Source organism: Haematobia irritans, chromosome 4, assembly GCF_050003625.1.
Source record: "Haematobia irritans isolate KBUSLIRL chromosome 4, ASM5000362v1, whole genome shotgun sequence".
NCBI classification, from domain to species: Eukaryota; Metazoa; Arthropoda; class Insecta; order Diptera; family Muscidae; genus Haematobia; species Haematobia irritans.
In genome coordinates, this window is record NC_134400.1 from 154,394,696 (window position 1) to 154,403,640 (window position 8,945).

General features: G+C 33.2%; 1 long non-coding RNA gene across 1 annotated transcript; it reads left to right on the forward strand.

Annotated features, from left to right (window-relative positions):
* The first annotated feature begins 314 nt into the window (after positions 1-314).
* Positions 315-622, forward strand: LOC142232701 (uncharacterized). Its single transcript, XR_012721176.1, has 2 exons — positions 315-368; positions 431-622. It is a non-coding gene; the product is annotated as an uncharacterized LOC142232701 (long non-coding RNA).
* Positions 623-8,945: the final 8,323 nt, after the last annotated feature.

Here is an 8,945-nt window from a genome sequence, read left to right on the forward strand (position 1 = left end):
TATATGTTTGGAACAAAATTTTTAAACACAATATTTTTGAGTGCAAGCATATAATGTTCATAAACTAGCATAACATGTTTGGGACATATATGTTAATATGTTAGAACATATTATGTTTGGGACATAAAATGTTTGTAAATATAAAATGTTTGGATGCAAACATATATTAATTTAGAAATAGCCTATAAACATATATGTGTTTAGTAGCTTGGAGCGCTATTTAACAGGGAGCGATATTGGATTAAGTTGGTGGTTGTTGCTTGTTATTACAAAATTAACATTTTATTTTTCCTTGGGCAATTGATCAGCTACTTCTTTGATCCTTACAAACTGTGTGGTCCGCTGTTCGAATCCCCGTCCGGCAAAAGGTAAAATTAAAATAAAAAAATCATACAAATGAATAATTTCTACTACAATGTTTGTATTACAGAAAAAGGTGCTAAGAACTAAAAAATCTCGTGGAAGTGAGAAAGATGTGGGGGAATATACAATTGGGCAGAAACAAAATTTTGAGCATTCAGGTCGAAAACCTATGTAGTTAGCACCTATATTACCTGTTTATTTTCATAATTCGTCATGATTGTAAATATATAAATAAATAACTAAAATTTTGAGCACAATATTGTTTGGGAGAATTTTTTTAAGCATATAATATTTTTGGGTGCAAAATGCTTCCAAACATATTATATGGTCACATAATAACATATTGTTTTTTGGAAGATAACATTATTGAATTTGGATGCAAAAATACAAAATGTTTGGAACTTAGACTACCCAAACATATATTGTTTAGACCAATATGCTTTCAAACATATTATATATTGGTAGAGATCAAACATATAAATGTTTGGACAATACCCAAAAATGTATATGCTTGAAGCAAAATATGTTTGGGAGTATATGTTACAGAAGCGATTTTTTGTGAGGGTGTATATCTTTCACCCGATATGCACTTATATGGATCCAGAAGCCAGATTTTTGGCTGAATTTGGTTGAAATTTTGCCCTAGTAGTACAATTAGTAGTATAGTCAAGTGTGCAAAATTTGATTGAAATCGGTTCAGATTTAGATATAGCTTCCATATATATTTTTCGCACGATATGGACTTATATGGCCCCAGAAGCCAGAGTTTTGGCCCAATTTGGTTGAAATTTTGCACTAGGAGTACAATTAGTAATATAGTCATGTGTGCCAAATTTAATTGAAATCGGTTCAGATTGAGATATAGCTCCTATATATATGTTTTTCTGATTTCGACAAAAATGGTCAAAATACAAACATTTTCCTTGTTAAATCGCCACTGCTTAGTTGAAAAGTTGTAAAAATTACTCTTATTTTCCTAAACTTCTAATACATATATATATATATATATATATATATATATATATATATATATATATATATATATATATATATATATATATATATCGAGCGATAAATCATAAATAAATCCTTAAAATTGCTTCAGATTTAAATGTTTCCCATATTTTTTTACTAAAATTGTGTTCCACCCTAGTGCATTAGCCAACTTAAATTTTGAGTCTATAGATTTTGTAGAAGTCTATCAATTCCAGATCGAGTGATATGTAAATGTATGTATTTGGGACAAACCTTTATATATAGCACCCAACACATTTGACGGATGTGATATGGTAAAATTTAGATCTACTAAGTGGTGCAGGGTATAATATAGTCGGCACCGCCCGACTTTAGACTTTCCTTACTTGTTGTGTTTAATGTTTTAGAAGCTGAAATTTTGAATATGCAAAAAGTCACTGGATGCCGTTCGTTGTTGATAACAAACCTAGTAGAGCTCGACCGAACATATCTTAACATACATACACCCAGAGATGGAATATGATCATCTCAAACATGTTTCAAAATCAAAATGTTATTTTTGGACGGGGAACGTGTAACATGTTTTTCGCAATTTCTTTTTTCTCTCGAATGTTATGTATCTGACTTAAGCCACCATGTATATGTTTGCAGAGAAAAGAACATTTTTTAAAGAAACGTTCATCCTCCCTAGTTATGACGGTCTTATTTGTAGAAACCGACATTACAACCCACCAAAAAAACGTAGTCAAAAGAGCAATGAAAAAGTTCGTTTTACATCCGGAAGTTGTGCGAATTTGGCTCAGAAATGAAGAATTTTACATGGACTTGTCATAGTGTGGAAGTTATCTTTTTAAATATCCGCTGCATTGATTGCGTACTTGTTCTTCAGATGTGATTCTATTTCACTATTTCGGATTCATTTTAAAAAAAGTAAGGAACAAATTTAAAAAATATTATTTTTCTTAATTTTTCGACTTTCATCAGTACGCAGAGGCGTTTTGATGATGGAGAAATGGATCGGTACACTTTTTCCATTTTTTTTTAATTTCCATAATATTAGTTATCCTTTTTGTGTTTTATACACAGTAAAATTTAGAAAATTTAAATTTATTGCAAAAACTGCATAAAACAGCTGATTTTGATATATCACTTCGAAAGGAATTTTCTTAAAGTGAAAATCATGTCCAGCTCTAGAAGAGCTTTTTTGGATGTACATTAAAAGTTGTGACTTTAGGAAGAATTTCCAAAAAATTTGTTTATAAATTTTGTCTGTTTAATTTATTTCTGTGTATGCCTTAGGATATTTTTAATTTTTTAAAATGTCCAAAATGTACACAATGTTAAAGCAAAATTTTCTTCGAGTGGCATACCGAGAGATCTGCAAAAAACTCCCACTTTCTCGGAAATGGGAAAAATTTCGGGAACAAACCCTAATACTGACACATGTTCTATACATATGTAATGAAACCACATCTCTAAATTCATGGCCAATGAATGTTTGATACGAAGGGTAAGGCGATATTTTCTTAAACAATTTGAGTTTATATAGGAACGAGCAGGGGCCAACAATGAAATTTGTGTTAAAGACATAGTTGGATTCTCTTAGAAAATAAGAAATGGATAAATGGATAATAATAATGGATAATCATATGAAGTATAACATTAATAACTTGGATTATAGAATGGAGTTAGCTCTATCTATAATAAGTAAATAGGGCCGAAAACTCAGCCGTCCGAATATTATTTACCCGAGGTAATCGAAAAGAGTGTTGAACACCAAAATCTTTAGGGTAAATATAAAATCGTTGGCTTTCTTTCCAGTTCCAATTAAATTTTGATTTAATGATATTATAAAGCATTTTGAAGCATGCTTTTAGCTCTTGTCCAATAATCAATCTATTTTACAACAATCAGTGAGCACAACATTTCATAAGACATTGTTCACCTTTAGTACAGAGAACACAAAATGAAAGGTGATGGGAGATACCTAATAACAATTTAGTGTACATTAGAATGCATCGTATACATTTTTGTGATGTTTTATTTTTTTAATTCTTTGTATTACCTCGGTTCAGATCGGAATGGCTGAACCATTCTATTTTTCAGAGAATGTGTAAGATGTTTATGTGGTGAAAATTGTAAATTTTGATATATTCCCGCACTGTTAGAAAAATATGTTTTTCATATGTTCCGATATAAATGTGTTTCGGGCACAATTTTTAAACACAATATATTTAAGTGCAAACATGTAATGTTCCTAAACTAACACTAAATGTTTGGCACACATATATTAATATGTTAGAATATATTATGTTTGGGGCATGAATGTTTCATAAAAATAATATGTGTGAATGTAAACATATATAAATTTACAAATTTCAAGTAAACATAAATATGTTGTGATATTTTATTCAGAGAGCGACAGAGAGAGAGCGTATAGAGAAAGAAATAGAGATGGAAACCGGAAGGGTTGACGAAAGATATCAACATAACACGGCGAGAGAATCAAAAGAGAGCTATTTGTGTATGTTGTTTCGGAAAACTGTTTTATGATAAGGCCAACAATTTGATATGCTTAAGTCTAAATATTATTTAATTTGAATATTAGAATGAGTATTCGGAGTAAAGAGAATATACATTCAGAACCGAGAGAATAGACATTTGAAAAAAACAGCATGTGTTTTCGCCTTGAGAGTAGCATTTTATGTATGTGTGGACATGTGTTTTGTTTATCATTTTGGCATTATGGGCACAATTTTTTCTTGGTTCGTTAAAAGTAATCGGAACGTACAAGCAGTAAGTCAAAATATTTAGGCAAAGGAAATTAAAAAAAAAAAACGGTGGAAAATATACAAAAATTACAAAGGGATCTTCATAAAAATAACGAAAGAGCACTATATTCTTTTTAGAGTTGGGACAGTAAGGAAATAGTGAAAAATTAAACAGTAAAATGTGTAAAGACAAAGTTTTGTTCATCTTTATTAATAAGTAGTCCAAGAGGAGTTGACGGACACCTTCAGATATAAAAGCGGGCATTAAGTTCGAGTTTTGCAGCTAAAACAATTGTAAAAGTTTATTTTCTTTAAAATTAATTATTAAAGAATTATAATGCTATTAAGTTGGCCATAAAGATAAAACTGAAATTAAGTACAAAACATAAATTTTAAATGCAATGGTGTTAAATGCTAGTAAAAAATGTTCACGCCTAAATAAATTTATGTGTATATTATAAAATTATGTTTGTATGTTTATACTCCACGTTCTTCTTTTGTTAGAGTTTTTGAATTCCTTCCAAAATTTCAAACATTTATAACAAAAACTGTTTTTTGTTACAAAATTGTTATTTTTGCAATAAAAGATAATATTTTATCCAAAACCTCAGTCCATTTTGTTTATATCAATCACTATTCTTTTCTGACTGTAAATCTTTAATAACCCACATTTCGAAGTTTCATTATAAACATGTAATATAGTATAAATATAAATGTGTAAATTAAAAAAAATGGCGTTCGGTCGGAGCAGGGATTGAACCCACGACCCTTGGCATGCAAGGCAGACATCCTAACCACTGCTCCACGTGGCCAACATATATATGGTTTTGTTAAATAATGTTATGTTTGCATGGGCTCGTGGGCGCTGCAAACTATGCTATATAAATGTAACTTATAACGATAATTGTTTACTGGTGACTATAACAGCTACGTAGCCCAGTGGATAGTGTGTTGGCTTACAAACTGTATGGTCCTCGGCTCGAATCTCCGTCCAGGCGAAAGGTAAAATTTAAAAAAAAATTATAAAATTTAATAATTTCTTCAACATTATTTGTATTACAGGAAAAGGTGCCAAGAACTAAACAAAAATTTCGTGGAAGTCAAAATTATGTGAGGGAATGAGCACAATCTTCTTTGGGGAAAATTCTTCCAAGCATATAATATTTTTGGGCTGAAAATGTTTCCAAACATATAATATGTTCACATAAACCAAACACATTAATGTTTAGGGAGTATCCAATAATATATGTGTTTCCTGTAAAATATGTTTGGAACATATGTTAGAGAAGCGATTTTTTTTTGAGGGTGCGGCCAACACACACAACATTGATTTCTTCTTAGGCAAATTTTGGACCAACGAAGTTTTCGTTTGGTGTTAAAGTTTTTCTTTAGGTAGGCCTAGGTACGCCAATGCGCTCTTGGCGTACCTAGGAGGTGTTGGGCGGAGCAACGACCCCCCCTAGAAAATTTTTTTTAATCATCATACCTTGAATTATTTGAAGCCGAACAAAGTTCATTGAGGGTGTACGGGTACCATAAACAAAGATGATCAAAAAATAAAATTTGTGTTCATAACGTTCATTCAAAAAAGTTCTGATATAACCTCCATTGCCATGTATTATTAAAAATGGATGAAAATCGGGTGATAAAAGCAACTTCTAGAACAAACGACCGCTCATTTGATTTAATTTGGTCTTAAAGAAAATAAATTTTTTGAATTGTACTTGGATCTTTCCCTTTTCAAGTTAAAACAAGTAAGGAAAGTCTAAAGTCGGGCGTGCCCGACTTTATTATACCCTTTGTAGATCTACCACTTTGTAGATCTAAATTTTCGATACCATATCACATCCGTCAAATGTGTTGGGGGCTATATATAAAGGTTTGTCCCAAATACATACATTTAAATATGACTCCATCTGAACAGAATTTGATAGACTTCTACAAAATCTACACAGCAAAAAGAGTTTCCAAAAAAGTAGTTTGGATCCCCAATCTGTGATCCGGAAGTAGTGCAAACTTGGATCATCTCCAATGATTTTTACATGGGCTTGTCATAGAACGGAAGTACTCCCTTTTTGGGTCCTTTGCATTGCTTTAGAAGTTGTGCCCTGGAAGTTAATTTGAATGAAGAAATTTAAAAAGCGAAAAAAAACATTTTTTTTTCAACCAATTTCACTTGTTTTTTTCATCCATATGTTTATTACTATTATTTTCCTATTATCTATTTTTTACAATTTGAAAAACTTTTTCGCTCCGACCAGGGGTTGAACCTGGGTTTGCTGGCTCCATAACAGAACGCCTTAGCACACTCAGCCACAAACGCCATTGAACATAAAGCGTCGAAAGGTCAATTCAAATGTTTGTGATATGATCGTAATACCAAACCAAGGAATAACATTCTAATTGCTTCTCGAGATGTTCTCTATTAGTATGAACGAAAAAATAAGAAACGCAGGTTCGAATCTCACCAGCGGCAATTTTGTTATCAAATATTTTTCTAAAAAAATATTTTTATGTCATGAATTGTTTTTATTTTTTATTTTCGGCATGTATTTTCGTATAAATATATTTTTTCCATTAAAAATGAACAAAAAAATTAAAAATTCTCGTAATTTGCAAAACGTTCTCAAAAGAACTTCCATGGAAGCGAACAAGTCAAACGGCACAGGTTCAAATCCCAGCGGGGATGAAATTATTTTTTTTTATTATTTTTTTTACTTTTTTATTAATTTTCATTTTTTTTAATTTTTTTTATTAGTTTTCTATTTTTTTGTAAAATTTTATTGTCCAAAATTTGCACTTAAAATAGCCTGATTGCGTTCTTTCTAATACTTGTCCACAAGGACTGCATCGGAAGTAGAAAAAAATCATTGGGGGATCCCAAGATGCGCTTTAGAAGAAATATTTGTGCACTTGTCCAAAAGGACTGCATCAGAAGTTGAAAAAACTCGATGGGGGATTCTGGGATGGGCTTTAAAAGAAATGTTTGTGGAACAACTTCCAATTTTTTTGCTGGGTATAGACTCAAAATTTATGTCGGCTAATGCACTAGGGTGGAACACAATGCTAGTAAAAAAATATGGGAAACATTTAAATCTGAAGCAATTTTAAGGAAACTTTGCAAAAGCTTATTTTTGATTTATCGCCCGATATATATGTATTAGAAGTTTAGGAAAATTAGAGTCATTTTTACAACTTTTCGGCTAAGCAGTGGCGATTTAACAAGGACAATGTTGGTATTTTGACCATTTTTGTCGAAATCAGAAAAACATATATCTAAATCAGAACCGATTTCAACCAAATTTGGTACGCATAGCTACAATGTTAATTCTACTCCCTGTGCAAAATGTCAACTAAATCGGAGTTAAAAATTGGCCTCTGTGTTCATATGAGTGTAAATCGGGCGAGAGCTATATATAGGAGATATATCTAAATCTGAACCGATTTCAACCAAATTTGGTACGCATAGCTACAATGTTATTTCTACTCCCTGTGAAAAATGTCAACTAAATCGGAGTTAAAAATTGGCCTCTGTGTTCATATGAGTGTAAATCGGGCGAAAGCTATATATGGGAGCTAAATCTAAATCTGAACCGATTTCAACCAAATTTGGCACGCATAGCTACAATGCTAATTCTACTCCCTGTGCAAAATTTCAATTAAATCGGAGTAAAAGATTGGCCACTGTGGTCATATGAGTGTAAATCGGGCGAACGATATATATGGGAGCTATATCTAAATCTGAACCGATTTCAATAAAATTTGGCACACTTGACCAGTTTGCCTTGAACTGCTGCTCGTCCTTAGCAGTTTTTTTGGTCTTCTTTAGGTTCCGCTTGACAATAGCCCAGTATTTCTCAATTGGGCGGAGCTCTGGCGTGTTGGGAGGGTTATTGTCCTTGGGAACCACCTGCACGTTGTTGGCGGCGTACCACTCCATGGCTTTTTTACCGTAATGGCAAGATGCCAAATCCGGCCAAAACAGTACGGAACGGCAGCAGACGTTTATTCAAACACTCTTTCACGTAAATTTCTTGGTTGACAGTCCCTGAAGCTATGTAAATGCTGCTTTTCAAGCCACAGGTACAGATGCCAAACCAGATATTTCTTTGCGAACTTTGACAGTTTTATGTGCTTGAAAATATCTGCTACCTTTCCCCTTCCTTTTGCCGTGTAAAACTCCTGTCCCGGTCGGCTTTGACGTAGTCGGCTTTGACGTAGGTTTCGTCGTCCATTACCACGCAGTCAAACTTCGTCAGCATCGTCGTGTACAGCCTTCGGGATCGCGCTTTGGCCGTCGTATTTTGTTTATCATCGCGATTTGGAGTCACTACCATCTTGTAAGTCGATAGTCCGGCTCGTTTTTTGGCTCGATGCACGGTTGTAGACGATACACCCAGCTTATTTGCGGCATCTCGGAGAGAGAGGTTAGGGTTTCGCTTGAAATTACCGGCAACTCTCTTTGTCGTCTCAGCGGCTTCCGGTTTTCGATTTCCCTCCGATCCAGACTTCTTGACTGTCGACAAACGTTCCCCAAGCACTTTAAGTACATTCGTAACGGTTGATTTGGCAACTTTTAGCTATTTTGCCAGCTTTGCGTGCGAGTAGCTCGGATTTTCGCGATGCGCAAGCAAAATTTTGATACGCTGCTCTTCTTGCTTGGACGGCATTTTGACAACTGAAGAGTGAATTCCAAAATCAAAATAAGAGCAACATTCTACACACACACACCTTCAAAATGAGGGGTGTTCAGGTTTTTTAAATGCAAAATTGAAAGAAATACGTCAAGTTTATATTGACCAAATTTTGACCGTATCACCCTTTATATGGGTATAT